Raw genomic sequence first — 20,703 nt, forward strand, 5'->3', positions numbered from 1 at the left:
GGATTATAAACCTTTTATAATTTTCAACAAATGTTTAATCCACCTGAATGAGTTGAATTAGATCACAAAGAACAAATTACAAGACAAAGGTCATTTCTGATCTTTTGAATTCATTCAAACATTTTCGAAAACCACCAGAGATACCAAGGGGTAGCTTTTAAGACAGGAAATGAAATGATACACTGACTTGAAGAAAAAAAATAGGTTTTGGAGAAAGAGAAACTTCTTTTTTTGTATAACATATCTAAATACTGAAAGATGTTACTATTAAAATTCATACAACCTAAATATTTAAAAAGCTTGATAAGTAACTTCAGTAATTACTAAGCAAAGCCAATCGCTTTGAAAAAAGGAGTAAGCATTCAAATGCTTGTATGCCTTCTTCAGACTATGGCTTCTCCAAGCTTTATGGGTCTATCTAAAAATGGATAACTCAACCCTCAGGATTTGGAATTCAGAAAAATAAAACTTAAAGGGAAAAACATGCAGAAACTTAATACAGAATTCTTCAAAGAATGTGTGTGCATGTATTTTTTTCTTTCTTTCCATAGAAGTGATTCTGGAATAACCATTATGAATATGATGAGACTTGAACCAGCCCAGGGGAAGAAGAAAAAATTAATGACTCCATAAGTACAATATCACATGTTTTAAAGATTCTGTTTAGTCTGTTGTTCCAGAATCCCAGTTGAAGACATAGTTTTGACTCTGAGGAAAACGTATTCTTTTTCACCACCTAGAGGTGTGCTTCGATTATGACCAAGATGGTTTCTGGTTTATCTCTAGTCTTTGTTGCCATATTATAAAAAAAGTATCGCAATATTGCATGGAAAATAAATTGGAAAGACAGAAAAATAAGAATAAAATGATAAACATTATATCACTACTGTCTGATATGAAATTCTGCTAAGAAGCGTGAATAATAGAATATTAGAGCTGGAATCAGGAGTTCTGAGGTCAAATACTGGCTCTACTACCTGGCCATTTAGTAGTTGTTCTATCCTAGTTATATGACTTTTTCTCTTTGTACTTGAGTTCTCCAGTATGTATAATGGAGGTTAACACCTCACATATACGTGTGAAGATGAAATATTTGTGTCAGTATTTGGCATATATTTTACATTCAACAAACACTAGCTAAATTGAAATCATCACCATAGGAAATATGCAAAAATAAAGCTTCCACTGACTTATTTTAAAAAGAAAAGAAATTCTGTAACAAAAATAGGAATATTTTGTAGAACTCTAGATAACTAAAATGGCAAAGGCCAGGGGGAGAAATGAAAACAAATAAAGAATTGATGAAATAAAACCATAAATAATGGAAAATCCCAAGTTTTCTTCATATTGAGAGGGATGAAACTCCCAGGATGATGAGTGAAATGCTGAACTCCAAGATGGGTAGTTTACATGTTTTTAAAAACAAATTTTGGTAACATATTATACTTCATTTTGGCATCAAAGACTCATAAGCTATTAAGAAAGGGGAATGCCATGCCTCTCAAAATAAATGTGAAAGGATGTCACCACACCCTTCCCCCCCACAAAGACACCTAACTGTGGCCATTTAAAACAGAGTGCTAATGAACCCACAGTCAAGGGTCCCTGCACTAAAGGTCACCTTTGTTCTGATTTAGAGCATCGACCTCCCCTCTGTCTAGTCAGTTTTGTGTGCTATGGGTGTGAAACAACTAAGAAAACAAAGTTTATAGGTCAATAACACTGTCTTTTACAATTAAAAAAAATAAAAACACCTTAAGCCAAACACCCTTCCATAATCTGGAAGGAGAAAATGCTATCTTTCAAACTAGACTCAAAGAATTAACAACCAAGGATAGCTCTAGATGGCTCTTTCACCATTCTGAGTTCTTTATGCCTATGTGATTCACTTTGGCTGGCCAATAATATATCTACAAAGCTATATATTCTCAACCAATGTAATGAATGTAAAATCTTAACCTAAGAATCTGAACAGAAAATAAAAGTCCAAAATGTAATCAGAAAGGTAATTCTAGATCTTGTAAATGGACCTCTGCTTCTGGTTAAGGGGAGCAACTTGTCCGAAATTAAAAAGCGCCAAGTGTAAAGGCAAAATGACACTCGTTACTAGTTTTTCTAATTATATAATAAAATCTTTAAACTCAAATGGACCTTAGAAGATTTACCAGCCAAATTTCTGGTTATTAATAAGGGACTGGAAGCCTAAGACATTTTGGCCTAAGTAACAAGTCTAGTTAGTCATTAAAAGTACCCTACTCAGCCCTTCTGGTGCCCAAACTCAAGGAATGCTAACTCTCTTCCAGGAATCTTTTTCTTATTTTGCAGCCCCATGATGAGTTGTCTTGAACCAAATGATGGTATACCTACAATAATAATTACTTCTCAAATCATGACCAAAATATTAAGACTGAGTGGGAACTAATTTCTTATATTTTCTTGGCATTAGAGATTTTTAAGTTTTTTTTTTTTTAATTATACTAAAGTATTCTTCCAAACAATTTAGCTCAGGTTTCTGAACCCCTACCAGATTAATTTCAAACTTAATTTGAATAGAAAATCACCTGAAAGCCATTAATTGATTAGGATGTTTGAGGACTTACATCAAAATTTAACCTAAGTTGATTAAGTAAATCTTAATTCATAAGAAAATGTTGTTGTGTGTGTGTCCATGTGTGTGTTGTTTGCAATAAAAAGATTTCTGTTTTACGTAACTATAGTGTAGTTGAGAGCTAGCAGAGTTCTACATTCTGTTGAATATATATGTACTCTCATGTAAGGGGAGAGCATTAGCAAAAACTCAGTTGCTTTGACTCTGAAAACATTTAGGACAGAAAAATTACACAAGCATCTTACTCTTTTTGCCAAGAGATATTTTCTACCTTTACTCCAATTCTTTTCTCTAGTCAGAAAACACTGAGTGGAAAATCTTGATAGTCGTCCAGGAGAAATTAAAAGAAACAGCGGGATCTCTGTGCCACCATATCAAAACCACAAAGATACCAAAATTACCTTAACATCAGCTCCAGTTTTAACAACTCCCTCTGCAAACAAACTGTTAGAGCCTCATTATTTGGTTTCAACCAAGGTAACTTTGGCCTTCCAAAGGCTCCCGAAGTCTATAAATATAAAGCAGGCTTGCAGGCTTGAAGCAAAATTCTAAAATTATGCATAACATACTTAGGATTAATATAAGACCTGACATTCTTCCATACCTGCAAGTTTAACTAACATTTCTTACCAAGATACTAGGACACTCAGTGGCAATCACAGTACCTTTTGCACCAGATGAAATAAATTTTGCCTTGTGAGTTTATTTCCCAGCAAAGCACAGTCCACATCACAAAAGTATGGTGTGTAACACTAAAATGAAGAACTAAGCCCCAAGTTCAGTAGCACACAGGCTGAAATACAAGCTACCTTTCCCTTTCAGAGCCCACTCAGGGAACCGTGTACTAAAGCTGCAAGGTGCATTGCAAAGGCTGCCTGTCCCATGCCTCAGATATCTGTCCCTTACCTTGTCTTAGGCACTGAGAACCAAGATGCCCATGCTGGAGAGGACTGCCACAGTCACCACCTCCTCCTCCACAGTTAGGGGGGAGCATTCCTGGAGAAGGAACTCATTGATCAATTTCAAAGACAGGCTGGGCAAACCAGATCCAGCTGGAGTTAATCAGCGTCCACACTGCTAAGATGTTAGGGAAGAAAACCAGTGAGCAGAGGCCTCCTCAGCCTTGTCTCTGTGAATCTCAGGGGGTAGGTGAGGAGAAAAGGTGGATTTCCTCTGCCTGGCTGGCACCTCCGACCTGTCTGAGCCTTTATTTAACACTAGGAGGCCTAATGGGTGTTCCTGTGCACATGCAGATCTTATTTCCTAGGCATAAGATCTCCCATAGTTGATCTAGCTTTGTAGGAGAGGGTGCTTGGGGAGAGGGAGGAGTTTACAAGAGAGACAGTCAAGTTTTGCAAACTCTTCACTGTAAGAGGATGAAGATGAAGAAGGTGGGAGAGAGGAAAGATTTTGATTTCCAAAAAGGTTAACTGGAGGAAAGTGTACAATCCCCCCGCCCCACACACACACCCCAATTGTACTGAAAGGTAGAAGACAGAATCTGTTAACCCCTGCTTTTGCTTCCCCTCTATTCATGACAGTAGAAACTTCGGATGTCTGGACTAGGCTAATGGCAATTTATTAGGCTGATAGAATTTAATCTTGCCAGAATCGTTAATGCCTCCAAAGCCAAGTTGGCTCCTGTGCTCCCCAAATAATTTCAGATTCCAAAACCTTGCTCTTTGGACGAGAAGAACAATACCAGGCAAAAAAAATCGCCCCAAAGGGGGTTGATTCATAGGCTAGCCTAGCGTTTGTTTATTCACGTAGCAAAAGCTCGACTCTGTCAAACTCATCAGTGGAAGACAGCATCACCCCAAATCACGCGTGTCGTGCTCTTTCCCCCCCTCCCGGCCTCCTTGACTCAAGTAAAGCAATAAGGATCAATCCATTAAGACCATCCCCCCTCCGCTTTCCTCTCCTCAATAAGGGACAACGCTGAGCATGCAGACAGAGACCCTCTGCACGAAATGCATATGTGTGTCTTTACAATCGTTGTGCTAATGAGAAATCCTCACTCCTGTCCCCGGTTGGCTGAGCCGCCCCAGCGGGTTTCTTCGTTGCGGCGGTCATTTGGACTGTTCCACAATAGGGATGAGGAACACATGGTCGCTTCCAGGGAGTCAGAGAGTCACCCACTGCAGTGACCACACACCGAGCGCCACAGCCCGTCCGGCTGTCCGAGGCTCTCCACCCTTCCCAGCCGCGTGCCCGACGTTACTGGCAACGACGGCCCCCCTCCCCTGCCGCCAGCCGTGCAGCAGAGGCCGGGGCTCCGCAAGCCGGGCTGCAGAGCGCTCACGCCGCGGCAACGGCGGCGGAGAGCGGGGCCCGCCCGCCTGCTCACCCCCGCGTCCGGAGCTGGGCTGCTGGCGGCTCTCAGGGGCACCGGGGCTCCCGGCTCGGCTCCTGCAGCGTCTCGGGGCCGGCCCCCTCCCGGCGCGGGTCCTGCGGCAGCCGCTCTCCGCACCCCACCAGCCCGGCGGCAGCGGCAGCAGCTCCAGCCGCGCTGCCCCTCTTCATACTTCTCTGATGGCTCCTCTCGGTGCTGTTTGGGAAAACGATTTTTTCCCCCTGCCAGAAACAGATTTCCTACATTTCATCAGTCCACATAGACCGAGCGGAAGTAAAATGCTTACTTTTTCTGGTGGACAGCAAACGCAATTGACACTGATTTACCCTTCAAACGGGGAGAGATTGTATTACAAGCCCTTGGCAGCAATTCCGAGGTTGGGGCCAAGCTCCGGCCCCCTCCCGGTCCCCCAAACACTAACCTAAAGGGCGGGGGAGAGCGGTGGGGAGGGGATCATATTTAACTCGGAGGTTTTAACAAAGTCAGTGGCTTTAGCACAATATTAAAATTGGGTGTTGGGAAGGTTTTGCTTTCCTGGTCAGTGATTTTGCAGACTCGGAGGCGTGAGCTTGCCAGTAACTTGGGCCACTCTTCGTTAAAATTGAACAATTTGATTTCTTACAACTCCCTTTAAATATCAGACTTTAGAAGAGGCTGTATTTCACGGCTGTTTTCGCTTTACAAAAGGAAATACAGTTCCACCCTTCCTTCTCTCAGCCTCAGCTCAGTATTATGTTGAATGTCATAGACAATTTTCTCCAACTGTTGTTTATTAGGGTATGTATTCTGAGACGAAAAGTCTCCCCATGAAGCAGACAGATGTTCAAGTGTCTGCTTCACCTCTAATAGACATGTGACCTCTTGTTGAGTGTCCTAATCGCCTCAGGTTATTACTTTCCGTGGAGTGTAGGTGAAAATGATCATACTTTTTTGTTGTTGTCGTTTCCATGTTCATCAGTTTCACAAGCATTTCTATCCAATGATCGTGTGGCACATGTATTCTAGTCCTCTCTTGGATATCATGTTTAAGATGGTGAGCAATGTACCAACACACCCAGCCCAGCCTCCCCCCATCCCCCCCCCAAAAATAGAAACTACCTGTGGATGGATAATAGCAAACTGATGTGGGTAATTTTAGATATAACTGAAAAAATGCATTTTGTACTTATTGCTTTCATCTGGAAATGGTTATTTGCTCTAAAACAGCTAGAAACTGCATCAGTTCTTTGGTTGTAGTAGCAGTGCAAATAATGAAGAAGGGAAGAAAACAGATGGAAAAGTTTGCTGGCGCTGAACTCCAAGCTTTTTATTTTAGTTCAGTTGGGTACTGCAGTTAGCTCCATATTCCTCCTTAGGCTTCCCGGAAGAAAGGGAAAAGAGCCATTCCTCATTTTAAGGAGAAACAGCGTTATAAAAAGCCCTATCTTACTGCTTAGATATACATCAACGAGAACAACAAAACATACAGAACAGGTTACTGATGAATTTGAGCAATCATTCTGATAATAAAAATTTTCAAAATTTAACCAGATAGATCTGAGTGTTACTACAGGCCCAACAAAGAACTCTTAGTTTCTGAACCTATAAAATTTAAGTAAAATCAAACATCCTTGATAATTCTTCATGATCAAAATATCAGCAGCCAATAAATGTTAATTTCAATATCTTCAGGGTATAAGAGTTCAAAAAGTTTAACACCTAGATTTTCAAAAGCTCATAGTCTCCTTTCTATATAAATATTCTTGTCACATTATTCAATATTGACATTATAAAAAGCAAAGTGTAAAGACAATATTTTTGTTGATTGAGGGACAATGTTAAACCCAGTTTGGGAAAATAAGGGGGCTTCCAGAAGCTTTGGGAGAACATAATCATTCAAATTACTCCCTTTCATGCCCCTTTCTTCCAGGTATTTTTAATTTTAAATTCTGCCTTATATCAGATCCTCTTTCCTTTTTAGCAAAAGCCAAAGGGATAATACTAGGAGAAATACGTATTTTCTCCCTTAGCATCTATGAGTTGTGCTGAGTATTCTTTTGGTGACAAAAGAGAAGTAATACAAAAGATTTCTGAAGAGGCAGCAAAGTAGTGTTTTCATTTAAATTTTTTTCAGCATTTGTAACAATTTCCATTTGATCTTTATTTTGTGTTTTTTAAATCAAATTTATACTTATGTATTCCAATTAGTCACTTATAAAAATTTGTCAGAAAATCTTTTCATCCAAGAATTTTCTTGCCTTGGTCTCAACCTAAACATATTTGTCTTAGGAAACCATAGTGCAACTGACTCAATGATAACCTCCCTGATGTGAGGTGAAGGAAGCGAATGCCTCACCTAACGGGGTGAAAAATGTCTAAATACATTCTTGAAACATAATGGCATAAAAAGGAAAAGTCAAGCCAAATTTAAAGAAAACATAGTATTGTTTTCCTTTTTAAGTTATCACAGTTTTGAAGACTTTATATTAAGAATTCCTGGGTTACTATGTTTTTCAGTGTTCTAAACCTTCAACATTGTCTTCAATATGAACTGTGCCTTTTTCTAAATGTAAATATATATATGTGTGTATATATATGAATATATATGTTTAAAATGAGCAATAAAAGTATTTTTTTCCTCATTTATAGGTTAGCCTCTCCTCACCCTCACCCCTCACCCCCCACTCATGGAAATAATATAAATGCACTTATTCTGAAAAGTGGGACAAACCTTCAATAGATGATGGAGATTATCAGGAATTTTGAAATAAATTATGTGGGAAGAGACACTAGATTAAAGTAAAATAAATTTCCAAGGGTGACCAAGACATTCTTATATCCCTATAGCTTTGAAAGGGCACTTAAAGATGGCAAGTGATAGCTTTAGAAGCAAGTGAGAAAAATGCTACAGAAAGCAGCATGAAGACATGTAATGGTGCTGAAGAAATGCATAAAGCAATGTAATAAGTGAAAACATTTATTTATGTTTTATTGAAATAGTTTATCAGTGATGTAAAATATGTTGGTATTTCCCTACCTAGCTAGCATCTTGGCCCATGATACAGGCCTTCAGTTGACTTACACTGAAATAAATTTTTTTAAATCACAAAAGGCAAACAAAATGGATTTTATAAGTCCTAGTATGGAAATTACAAATACTGTTAGGGATAAAAAGTCAATGCTATTACTTTTTATCAGTATTCATGTATAAAACTACAAAGAATGAATTAAATGGGAGAAATTTCACAGGAAAATTCAAGATATACTCTCAGTTTGATATGCAACTTTAAAAAATCTATTGCTTTACTCTCAACGGAGAACTTTAAACTTTATAAGTACAACACAACAGTAGCACAGATATCTGTTCCCTACTGGGAAGACGCATATTTTTGCAAACTGTGTGTTATATATGACCATATGTCTTCTAATTTTTATACAGGGGATAGATTGAAATCATTTTATGAAATATGCCATCTATCTTGTCTAGTTTTAAAATATCCTATGAAATATATCCTGTTATGTGATTTTTCTTGTGTAGGTTGGAGTTGTGCTTTTTATTTTTCCAAATATTTGTGTGGCTTGTTTCAAAATCTTTTATTAAAATATCATGCCATCCTAATTGCAAGAAGCTCGAACTTAATATGAATGTTTAAGATAAAATATTTTTACTTTTATAACCTTCTCTTTCTTTTACACGACTGTCATCTCCAGTATCTAAAATACCATTGAGCATAGAGTAGGCACTCAGTAAATAATTGTTGAATGAACAAATGACCATTATAGAAGAAGCTAATCTCTTAAGAAGCTTACTGCTAATTGGTTAGATTTTTATATATTGTCTTTAATTTAATAGTTTGGAACTTGGAATAGAAAAATAATGTTAAAATAACATTATAAATGATGGTTTCATCCCCAAGTTAGAATAATTTCATCTGGTTAAATGCAACTAGAGTTCAGTAAAACAGATGCTTGCCTGTGTGCCAGGCTTATAAATGAGGTCAGTCTGTGTCACTTGTCACTTCATTAAAAATCAAGGTTGACTTGGACTCAAGGTTTAATCATAACCAATACTATGAGTGCAATGAAAAGTAATAGAAAATATTACTACTTCAGTGGCTTTCAAACTTTTTTTATTGTGACCCACAATAAGAAATACATTATGGAACAGACACATAAAAACACACTCAGACACACAACCAAAACATGGTTCACAAAACAGTACTTACCTTCCTCAGTTAATGCACTCTGTTATTTTTCTGTTTGGCTTTATTCTAGTCTTTTCTATGCCATTCAGTTGAAAAGAAATGTTGTTGGGGAATTGCTAAATTTATTTCAAAGCCCACAATTTGAAAAAGAAATCTGACTTAGAAACTAAGCTAAGGAGAAGATTCATCAAAATTGAGGTAGGGCATCAATGAACAGATGGTTTCATTATAAAGAACAAAACAGACGTGCATATATATTCTCAGAGGTAGATGATGTGATGTCCGTCACAGTATCCCAAACATTGTACACCTCATACCTCCATGTCCTTGCTCATGCTGACTTGAATGATCTTCACCTTTAACTTTCTCCCTTTGAAGAAATCAGATTCATTCTCCCAGGACCAGCTTAATCGTCATCCTCTTTGTGGTTCTCTTGATCTCCCTGACAAAATATTGCTGTGCCTCTGGGTCCAGTGCTCTGGGAATTTTTCCATTTCTTTTATATCTCATTTAGGACATAGTATCACAATTATTTTCGTATGCATATATCTCCTCTACTAAACTGTGAGTCCCTGGAAAGGAGGAACTAGTTACCTATCAAGTGCTCAGCACAGCACCAAACCCAAGGGTGTTGAATGATTGAATGAGTAAATAAATGAACCATAAAACCACTGAATATCTGAAAGGGAAAAATCGGGTGTCACTGGGTGTTGGGACAGATAGAGGAAGGAAGGACTATGCCCATCAAAAGGGAACTAAATGGAAATTCCTCTGTAAAGATGGCACCAGCTATTAATTTTGCATCATTGTGAATAGAAAAATTTACATTATAGGTGAAATTTTACTGTCACATTTCTTGGGACTCTATTGCAGGTAGACCGTGGTCCAGTTATCCATTTATTTTTAATCCTGATAATGATAAATTTAGGATTACAGCTCTTCCTCCGCTTATGGTGGGGTTACATCCCGATAAACACATCATTATAAGTTGAAAATGTCATAAGTCAAAAATACATGTAATATACCTAACCTATATTAAACATGCTCAGAAGACTTACATTAGCCTACAGTTGGACAAAATCATCTAACACAAAGCCTATTTTATAATAAAGTACTTAATATTTCATGAAATTTATTGAATACTGTGCTGAAAGTGAAAAACAGAATGGCTGTATGGGTAAAGAATGGTTGTAAAAGTATTGGTTGCTTACAGTAGTGATCACATGGCTGTCTGGGAGCTGCGGCTGCCCGGCATCATGAGAGAGTAACGTACTGCATATCACTACCCTGGGAAAAGATAAAAATTCAAAATTTGAAGTCTGGTTTCTACTGAATGCATTTCACTTTGGCACCATCTTAAAGTCAAAAAATCATAATTTGAACCATCATAAGCTGAGGATCATCTGTATTTTGTTGAAGGATGAGAAAACTTGCTGAAATTTCCATTACTGAAACTATAACTTAGTTCACAAACATGGAATCTTTGCCACTGCTGATTTATATGAAGCATTTAGAGAAATGGCTCTTAAATTTATCTCATCAAAGGGCTTTTCTAGTACCAAATAGTAGACCAGGCAATATGCCAAGAAAGGTAGCACACCTAACTCAAAGTGAGAGATGTGGAGAGATACTCTGACACCAGGAAGGGGTCAGGGTCGGTGGGGCTTCTCTTGGCAGAAGGAAGTGTTGCCATCCTGCTGCTGTCGCCAAAGCCACTTGGACTCTAGAGCCATTTGCAAAGAGATTTCACCAGCCATTATTCCCACCAAAGCTGCCAAGGAAGAGACATATTAAATTGTACTAATAATAGTTACCGCAGTTGAAATAATAACTAAGAGTCCAGATTTGGAGACAGATAAAACCAGGGTCAAGTTCTAGCTTCTCCACTTACTTGCTGAAAATTATAGGCAAATTACTTAACCTTTCTAACTATAAGTTTCCACAACTGTGAAGTGGGGTTAACAAATAGCCCCTCTCATAGGCATGTCTTGAGCATTATATAAAATAATACATGTAAAATATTTAGTTTACTGTCTGACATACAAGTGTGAAATTAAGGTTAGGTATTTTATTATTAATTGACGGCCTAAATCATCTTATTTACTCATTATAATAATTCCCTGGGATAAGGAAATTCTCATCATTAAAAATACAGAAGATCAGCGAATTTTATGTGTCCTTTCTCTGAATCTTTCTCTCCTCCCCACTTTATGACATTCCATTTTATACCCTTTTAGATATCCATGTTTTTTTCATTCGTTATTTAATCATTCATTCTCCACTTCCTCTGTGTAATTTTTTTTTTGATTTGTTACTGCTTTTATTTAAGAGGCAATTTCAAATTATGAATGGGAAATTAATTACAAAATACTACTGATGATTTACAAAGACATCTTGGTTATTGCCTAATACTCTGTCCTTATCTTTATAGAGATTGGTTTTTTAAAATAAATATTCTGATCCTATGAAAAGCATTTCAAATACCATGTACTTCTATGTAATAGTCATCCTATTTAAATGTTAATAAAATCTGTTTGCATGTAGATTAAAAAAACCAAAACATGAAAATATCAAAATGCCAAGTTATAATACAGTGTTACAAGTGGATTAAAGAATAAAATGAAGTCATAATACCAAGGCTTTTTTCCTAGTTTATGAAAGCTTCAGTTTAGTGAAGCTTAAATCAAGACCTAAAAATATTTGGAACTGTAACTAAGTTACAAACAAATAAATGGTCTGCTCCCAGAGATCAGGAGTCTAATTGGAATTATTGACTCTCCATGGAGAGTCATTCTGAAACTCTGTGTAATTTTTTTTTGCGGTACACGAGCCTCCCACTGCTGTGGCCTCTCCCGTTGCTGAGCACAGGCTCCGGACGCGTAGGCTCAGCGGCCATGGCTCACGGGCCCAGCTGCTCCGCGGCATGCGGGATCTTCCCGGTCCGGGGCACGAACCCGTGTCCCCTGCATCGGCAGGCGGACTCTCAACCACTGCGCCACCAGGGAAGCCCTGTGTAATTTTTATATAAAGATGAAGTTGCAGGACCAGATCATAGGTTAATAGGAAAAATGAACTATTAAACTGCACAGGTTAAGAGTCAGATTCATGTCTGAGTTTGACTGATTTGGAAGTCTGTGTTCATTTCCCTCCTTCCGCTCTTCCTTCTTTCCTTCCTTCCGCTCTTCCTTCTTTCCTTCCTTCCTTCCATCCTTGCTTTCTTTTTTCCTTCTTTTAAGGAGGGGGGAGAGTCTACACATTAAATAAATGTATGCTAAAATGTTTAAAGGTAATAATAAAATACTCTGACAAAAAAGTTAAATCATGTTTGAAAAGAGGAGACTGTTTCCGTCAGGTACCCTAACTCAACCGGATGAGCTGCCCCTGGTGCTGAGGGTTCCACATCACATAGAATTACGTTAAATCCCTTACAGCAGTGTGAAAAAGAACTCACACTAAGAACACAGCAGAAGACATTGAGAAAAAGCTTCTGAGCAGGAAAAGTCAAGAGAAGGTTTCAAACTCTACGTGAAATTACCTCTTTTCTTTTGGCTTTAGCTGCAGGAGAGGACAGACGAGAGTCAAGGAAGGCATCTTCCTAATTGGCTCCTGCAGCCTGAGCAGACTGAACAGCCCAGAGACTGAAAGATGTTTATTATACAGAATTGGCTCATGTGATTACGGATGCCAACAGGTCCCAAGATCTGCAGGGTGAGCAGGCAACCTGGAGTCCCAGATCTGATGATGTAGTTCCACTCGGAAGGCAAGCAGGTTCAAGAACCAGGAAGAGGCAAGGTTTCAGTCTGAATCTGAAGGCAGGAAAAGGGTAATGTTCCACTTCAAAGTCAGTCAGGTAGGAGAAATTCTCTCTTACTCTGGGGAGATTCAGCCTTTTTATTCTAATAAAGTCCTCAACTGATTGGATGAGGCCCATTCACATTAGGGAGGTCAATCTGCTTTACTCAGTCTACCAATTTAAATGTTAATCTCATCCAAAAACATTCTCACAGAGACACACAGAATAATGTTTTACCAAATATCTAGGAACCCTGAGGCCCAGTCAAAATGACACATAAAATTAACCATCACAGGAGAAATAGGTGAAAAGGAGCATTGGTGCTGATTTAAACGCTCCGTAATCCTTAAGACTTTCAGCAACATTGTGGAGAGGAGGAACCAAGACAGTGGAGTAGAAGGACGTGCTCTCACTCCCTCTTGTGAGAACACCAGAATCACAACTAGCTGCTGGACAATCATCGACAGGAAGACACTGAAACTCACCAAAAAAAGATACTCCACATCCAAAGACACAGGAAAAGCCACAATGAGATGGTAGGAGGGGTCTAATCACAGTAAAATAAAATCCCATAACTCGTGGGTGGGTGACTTACAGACTGGCAAACACTTATACAACAGAAGTCCACCCACTGGCGTGAAGGTTCTGAGCCCCACGTAAGGCTTCCCAACCTGGGGGTCCGGCAATGGGAGGAGGAATTCTTAGAGAATCAGACTTTGAAGCCTAGTGGGAATTGATTGTAGGACTTCGATAGGTAGGATTGGGGGAAACAGAGACTCCACTCTTGGAGGGCACACAAAAAGTAGTGTGCACATCAGGACCCAGGGGAAGGAGCAGTGACCGCGGCAGAGACTGAACCAGACCTACCTGCTAGTTTTGGAAGGTCTCCTGCAGAGGCGGGGGGTGGCTCTGTTTCACCATGGGGACAAGGACACTGGCAGCAGAAGTTCTGGGAAGTACTCCTTGGCGTGAGCCCTCCCAGAGTCTGTCATTAGCCCCACCAAAGAGCCCAGGTAGGCTCCAGTGTTGGGTTGCCTCAGGCCAAACAACCAACAGGGAGGGAACCCAGCCCCACCCATCAACAGTCAAGTGGATTAAAGTTTTACTGGGTTCTGCCCACCAGAGCAACAGTCAGCTCTACCCACCACCAGTCCCTTGCATCAAGCCTTTTAGGTAGCCTCATCCACCACAGGGCAGACAACATAAGCAAGAAAAACTACAATCCTGCAGCCTGTGGAACAAAAACCACATTCACAGAAAGATAGACAACATGAAAGGGCAGAGGGCTATATACCAGATGAAGGAACAAGATGAAACCCCAGAAAAACAACTAAATGAAGTGGAGATAGGGAACCTTCCAGAAAAAGAATTCAGAATAATAATAGTGAAGATGATCCAGGACCTTGCACAAAGAATGGAGGCAAAGATCGAGAAGATGCAAGAAATGTTTAACAAACACTTAGAAGAATTAAACAGCAAACAAACAGAGATGAAAAATACAATAATTGAAATGAAAACTAAACTAGAAGGAATCAATAGCAGAAAAACTGAGGCAGAAGAATGGATAAGTGACCTGGAAGACAGAATGGTGGAATTCACTGCTGTGGAACAGAATAAAGAAAAAAGAATGAAAAGAAATGAAGACAGCCTAAGAGACCTCTGGGACAACATTAAATGCAACAACATTCACATTATCGGGGTCCCAGAAGGAGAAGAGAGAGAGAAAGGACCAGAGAAAATATATGAAGAGATTACAGTCGAAAACTTCCCTCACATGGGAAAGGAAATAGCCACCCAAGTCCAGGAAGTACAGAGAGTCCCATACAGGATAAACCCAAGAAGAAGAACGCCAATACACATAGTAATCAAATTGGCAAAAATTAAAGACAAAGAAAAATTATTGAAAGCAAGGGAAAATTGACAAATAACATACAAGGGAACTCCCATAAGGTTAACAGCTGATTTCTCAGCAGAAACTCTACAAGCCAAAAGGGAGGGGCATGATATACTTAAAGTGATGAAAGGGAAGAATCTACAACCAAGATTATTCTACTCGGCAAAGATCTCATTCAGATTCGATGGAAAATCAAAAGCTTTACAAACAAGCAAAAGCTAAGAGAATTCAGCACCACTAAACCAGCTCTACAACAAATGCTAAAGGAACTTCTCTAAGTGGGAAGCAAAAGAGAAGAAAAGGACCTACAAAAACAAACCCAAAACAATTAAGAAAATGGTCATAGGAACATACATATCGATAATTACCCTAAACATGAATGGATTAAATGCTCTAACCAAAAGACACAGGCTTGCTGAATGGATACAAAAAGAAGACTCATATATATGCTGTCTACAAGAGACCCACTTCAGACCTAGGGACACATACAGATTGAAAGTGAGGGGATGGAAAGATATTCCATGCAAATGGAAATCAAAAGAAAGCAGGAGTAGCTATACTCATGTCAGATAAAATAGACTTTAAAATAAAGAATGTTACAAGAGACAAGGAAGGACACTACATAATGATCAAGGGATCAATCCAAGAAAAAGATGTAACAATTATGAATATATATGCACCCAATACAGAAGCACCTCAATACATAAGGCAACTGCTAACAGCTATAAAAGAGGAAATCAACAGTGACAAAATTAGAGTGGGGGACTTTAACACCTCACTTACACCAATGGACAGATCATCCAAAATGAAAATAAATAAGGAAAGAGAAGCTTTAAATAACACAATAGACCAGATAGATTTAATTGATATTTATAGGACATTCCATCCAAAAACAGCAGATTACACTTTCTTCTCAAGTGTGCATGCAACATTGTCCAGAATAGATCACACCTTGGGTCACAAATCAAGCCTCAGTAAATTTAAGAAAATTGAAATCATATCAAGAATCTTTTCTGACCACAACGCTATGAGATTAGAAATCAATTACAGGGAAAAAATGTAAAAAACACAAACACATGGCTGCTAAACAATACGATACTAAATAACCAAGACATCACTGAAGAAATCAAAGAGGAAATCAAAAAATACCTAGAGACAAATGACAATGAAAACACGATGATCCAAAACCTATGGGATGCAGGAAAAGCAGTTCTAACAGGGAATTTTATAGCTATACAAGCCTACCTCAAGAAACAAGAAAAATCTCAAGTAAACGTTCTAAACTTACACCTTAACGAACTAGAGAAAGAAGAACAAACAAAACCCAAAGTTAGCAGAAGGAAAGAAATCATAAAGATCAAAGCAGAGAAATGAAATAGAAACAAAGAAAACACTAGCAAAGATAATAAAACTAAAAGCTGGTTCTTTGTTAAAACATTATCCAGACTCAACAAAAAAAAGAGAGGGGGAGGACTCAAATCAATAAAATTATAAATGGAAAGGGAGAAGTTACAACAGACACCGCAGAAATACAAACCATCCTTAGAGACTACTACAAGCAACTCTATGCCAATAAAATGGACAACCTGGAAGAAATGGACAAATTCTTAGAAAGGTATAACCTTCCAAGACTGAACTAGGAAGAAACATAAAATATGAACAGACAAATCACAAGTAATGAAATTGAAACTGTGACTAAAAATCTTCCAACAAACAAAAGTCCAGGACCAGATGGCTTCACAGGTGAATTCTATCAAACATTTAGAGAAGAGCTAACACCCATCCTTCTCAAACTCTTCCAAAAAATTGCAGAGGAAAGAACACTCCCAAACTCATTCTGTGAGGCCACCATCACCCTGACACCAAAAGCAGACAAAGATACTACAAAAAAAGAAAATTACAGAACAATATCATTGATGAATATAGATGCAAAAATCCTCAACAAAATACTAGCCAGCAGAATCCAACAACACATTAAAATGTTCATACACCACGATCAAGTGGGATTTATCCCAGGGATGCAAGGCTTCTTCAATATATGCAAATCAATCAATGTGATACACCATATTAACAAATTGAGGAATAAAAACCATATGATCAGATCAATAGATGCAGAAAAAGCTTTTGACAAAATTGAACACTCATTTATGTTAAAAACTCTCCAGAAAGTGAGCATAGAGGGAACCTAACTCAACATAATAAAGGCCATATACGACAAACCCACAGCAAACATCATTCTCAATGGTGAAAAACTGAAAGCATTTCCTTTAAGATCAGGAACGAGACAAGGATGTCCACTCTCACCACTATTATACAACATAGTTTTGGGAGTCCTAGCCATGGCAATCAGAGAAGAAAAAGAAATAAAAGGATTACAAATCAGAAAAGAAGAAGTAAACGTGTCACTGTTTGCTGATGACATGATACTATACATAGAGAATCCTAAAAATGGCAGCAGAAAACTACTAGAGCTAATCAATGAATTTGGTAAAGTTGCAGGATACAAAATGAATGCACAGAAATCTCTTGCATTCCTATACACTAATGATGAAATATCTGAAAGAGAAATAATGGAAACACTCCCAGTTACCATTGCAACAAAAGCAGTAAAATACCTAGGAATAAACCTACCTAGGGAGACAAAAGACCTGTATGCAGAAAAGTATAAGATACTGATGAAAGAAATTAAAGATGATACCAACAGATGGAGAGATATACCATGTTCTTGGATTGGTAGAATCAGTATTGTGAAAGTGACTATACTACCCAAAGCAATCTACAGATTCGATGCAATCCCTATCAAATTACCAATGGCATTTTTTACAGAACTAGAACAAATCATCTTAAAATTTGTATGGAGACATGAAAGACCCCAAATAGCCAAAGCAGTCTTGAGGGAAAAAAACGGTGCTGGAGGAATCAGACTCCCTGACTTCAGACTATACTACAAAGCTACAGTAATCAAGACAATATGGTACTGGCACAAAAACAGAAATATAGATCAATGGAACAAGATAGAAAGCCAAGAGATAAACCCACGCACCTATGGTCAACTAATCTACGACAAAGGAGGCAAAGATATACAATGGAGAAAAGACAGTCTCTTCAATAAGTGGTGCTGGGAAAACTGGACAGCTACATGTAAAAGAATGAAAATAGAATACTCCCTAACGCCATACACAAAAATAAACTGAAACTGGATTAGAGACCTAAATGTAAGACTAGACACTATAAAACTCTTAGAGGAAAACATAGGAAGAATACTCTTTGACATAAATCACAGCAAGATCTTTTTTGATCCACCTCCTAGAGGAATGGAAATAAAAACAAAAATAAACAAATGGGACCTAATGAAACTTCAAAGCTTTTGCACAGCAAAGGAAACCATAAAGAAGTTGAAAAGATAACCCTCAGAATGGGAGAAAATATTTGCCAACAAATCAACAGACAAAGGATTAATCTCCAAAATATATAAACAGCTCATGCAGCTCAATATTAAAGAAACAAACAATCCAATCCAAAAATGGGCAGAAGACCTAAATAGACATTTCTCCAAAGAAGACATACAGATGGCCAAGAAGCACATGAAAAGCCGCTCAACATCACTAATTATTAGAGAAATACAAATCAAAACTACAATGAGGTATCATGTCACACCAGTTAGAATGGGCATCATTAGAAAATCTACAAACAATAAATGCTGGAGAGGGTGTGGAGAAAGGGGAACCCTCTTGCACTGTTGTTGGGAATGTAAATTGATACAGCCACTATGGAGAACAGTATGGAGTTCCTTAAAAAACTAAAAATAGAATTACCATATGATCCAGCAATCCCACAACTGGGCATATAGCCAGAGAAAACCAAAATTTAAAAAGACACATGTACCCCAATGTTCATTGCAGCACTATTTACAATAGCCAGGTCATGGAAGCAACCTAAATGCCCATTGACAGACGAATGGATAAAGCAGATGTGGTACATATATACAGTGGAATATTACTCAGCCATAAAAAGGAACGAAGTTGGGTAATTTGTAGAGACATGGATGGATCTAGAGACTGTCATACAGAGTGAAGTAAGTCAGAAAGACAAAAACAAGTATTGTATATTAACGTATATATGTGGAACCTAGAAAAATGGTACAGATGAGCCGGTTTGCAGGGCAGAGGTTGAGACACAGATGTAGAGAACAAACGTATAGACACCAAGGGGGGAATACTGCGGTGGCGTGGGGATGGTGGTGTGATGAACTGGGCGATTGGGATTGACATGTATACACTGATGTGTATAAAATTGATGACTGATAAGAACCTGCAATACAAAAAAACAAAGAGAAAAACAATACTAAACTTTCTTTGGGTTATTTGTATGGAAATATGTTAATATAAATGTTTCAGACATTACATGAAATTTCTAAAAATCTTGTATGTTCTGGTATAATGTCATAAGTCATAATTGTAGTTATTACTTTAAAATATATATCTCAGAAATAACTAAATTTTCTTGTCAATGGCATTATTATGAACTTTCATCAAATCTTTAACCGTGGTTATTTTTAAGTCTTTTGTCATTTACAGACAGTTCTGGGTGTACTTTGATGCTTTTGCAAAAATGTTCCTATAAAAGGGTTTCATCTTCAAGGAATTCATGGAAAAGACTCTGACAAGTACAGGTTTCTGGTAACTGACTATAATGATGAACTGAATGAATAAGCATTTTCAGAACTCTAATGGAAAACTGATGAATTCATAAAAGTGCTAACAAAAGATCAAGATAAAAAAAAATTAATTACATGGGACTAAGTGAACTGAGGAGGATGCTTATAATTTTTGTGGCTTTCTGTTTGAATGAAAAAAAAAATCCCACAAGGACCCAGAGGCAAAAAGTATACAAATCAATTTTCACTGCAAAGTAAAGGAGCTGTTACAGTGGAGGATTACTGGACTGAATGTCAATATTATGACATAGTGTGAGTGTGTTTCGTGTTTGGTAATTGCAATCATTGTTGCTTTTGTTGTGGTCATCATTTACAATGCTTGGTGTCAGTTTATTTATCTCTTGTAAAAATAAAATACAGTGTGTGTGTCTGAAAAAAAAAAAGACTCTGAGCAAATCTAAGTTTCATCATGTCCCATGCAAACTAAGATGCTAGGATGAAAATAAACATGTATTAGCTTAAAAATAAAAAGAAAAATTGAAAGTAGGAAGGGTTTGCACTGTATTCCAGTTGAAATAAAGTATAATGACTGAGATTCTGACATGCTCTTTTAGTACCAGAATAGCATTTATGCATCAAAATCTGCTTATGAATACACAGTAAATGTAAATGTTCAACTAATCTTGTGTAACAAATGTAGCCACTAACTGTTCCTTTACATATATTGAATAGGATATTTATCTCTTTACATATATTGAATAGGAAATCAAAAGAATCTTTTTTCTAGAAACTTCTTTCCCATTAAAGTACAATTTATTCTGCTAGCAATAAATTAATAAAATGAGGCATGCCTTGTTCTTTCCAAGTCAAAGTCCCTAACTTCATGGAACTTATATTTCACCAAGGTGAGACAGAAATTAAACAAATAATCCAATGAAATTAATCCACAATATATCAAGTGATAATAAATGGGTTCTGCAGAAAAATAAAATAAGGGTAAACGTGATAGAAAGGGTTGAGAGATGGCAGATGTTATAGGTGGTCATGGAAGGCCTTGCCAGTAAAGTGACAACTGAGCAGAAACCCAAAGGAAGTAAGTGCACTCTGCAGAATCCCTAAGGACCACTGCGGACAGGGCAACAACTAGTGCAAAGTCACTGAGGCAGGGGAATGCCACAAATCAGATGTTCCAGAAAATCAAAAAGGCGCCTATG

General features: G+C 37.9%; 1 protein-coding gene across 7 annotated transcripts in view; it reads right to left on the bottom strand.

Moving 5' to 3' along the window:
- Positions 1-20,703, bottom strand: part of GAS2 (growth arrest specific 2) — a 174,292-nt gene that overhangs the window by 116,740 nt on the left and 36,849 nt on the right. For 3 of the 7 annotated variants that reach the window (XM_060303412.2, XM_060303407.2, XM_060303406.2), the window contains exon 2: positions 10,357-10,432. The gene's annotated coding sequence lies outside the window, so the exon portion shown is untranslated. Of the gene's footprint in view, positions 1-3,514; positions 3,686-4,598; positions 4,774-4,955; positions 5,220-5,247; positions 5,361-10,356; positions 10,433-12,680; positions 12,952-20,703 lie in introns of those variants that run through there. The other 4 variants (XM_060303410.2, XM_030864860.3, XM_060303409.2 and 1 more) reach the window with 4 other exon arrangements.

The sequence above is a fragment of the Globicephala melas genome, chromosome 8 (assembly GCF_963455315.2).
Source record: "Globicephala melas chromosome 8, mGloMel1.2, whole genome shotgun sequence".
In the NCBI taxonomy this organism is placed as follows: Eukaryota; Metazoa; Chordata; class Mammalia; order Artiodactyla; family Delphinidae; genus Globicephala; species Globicephala melas.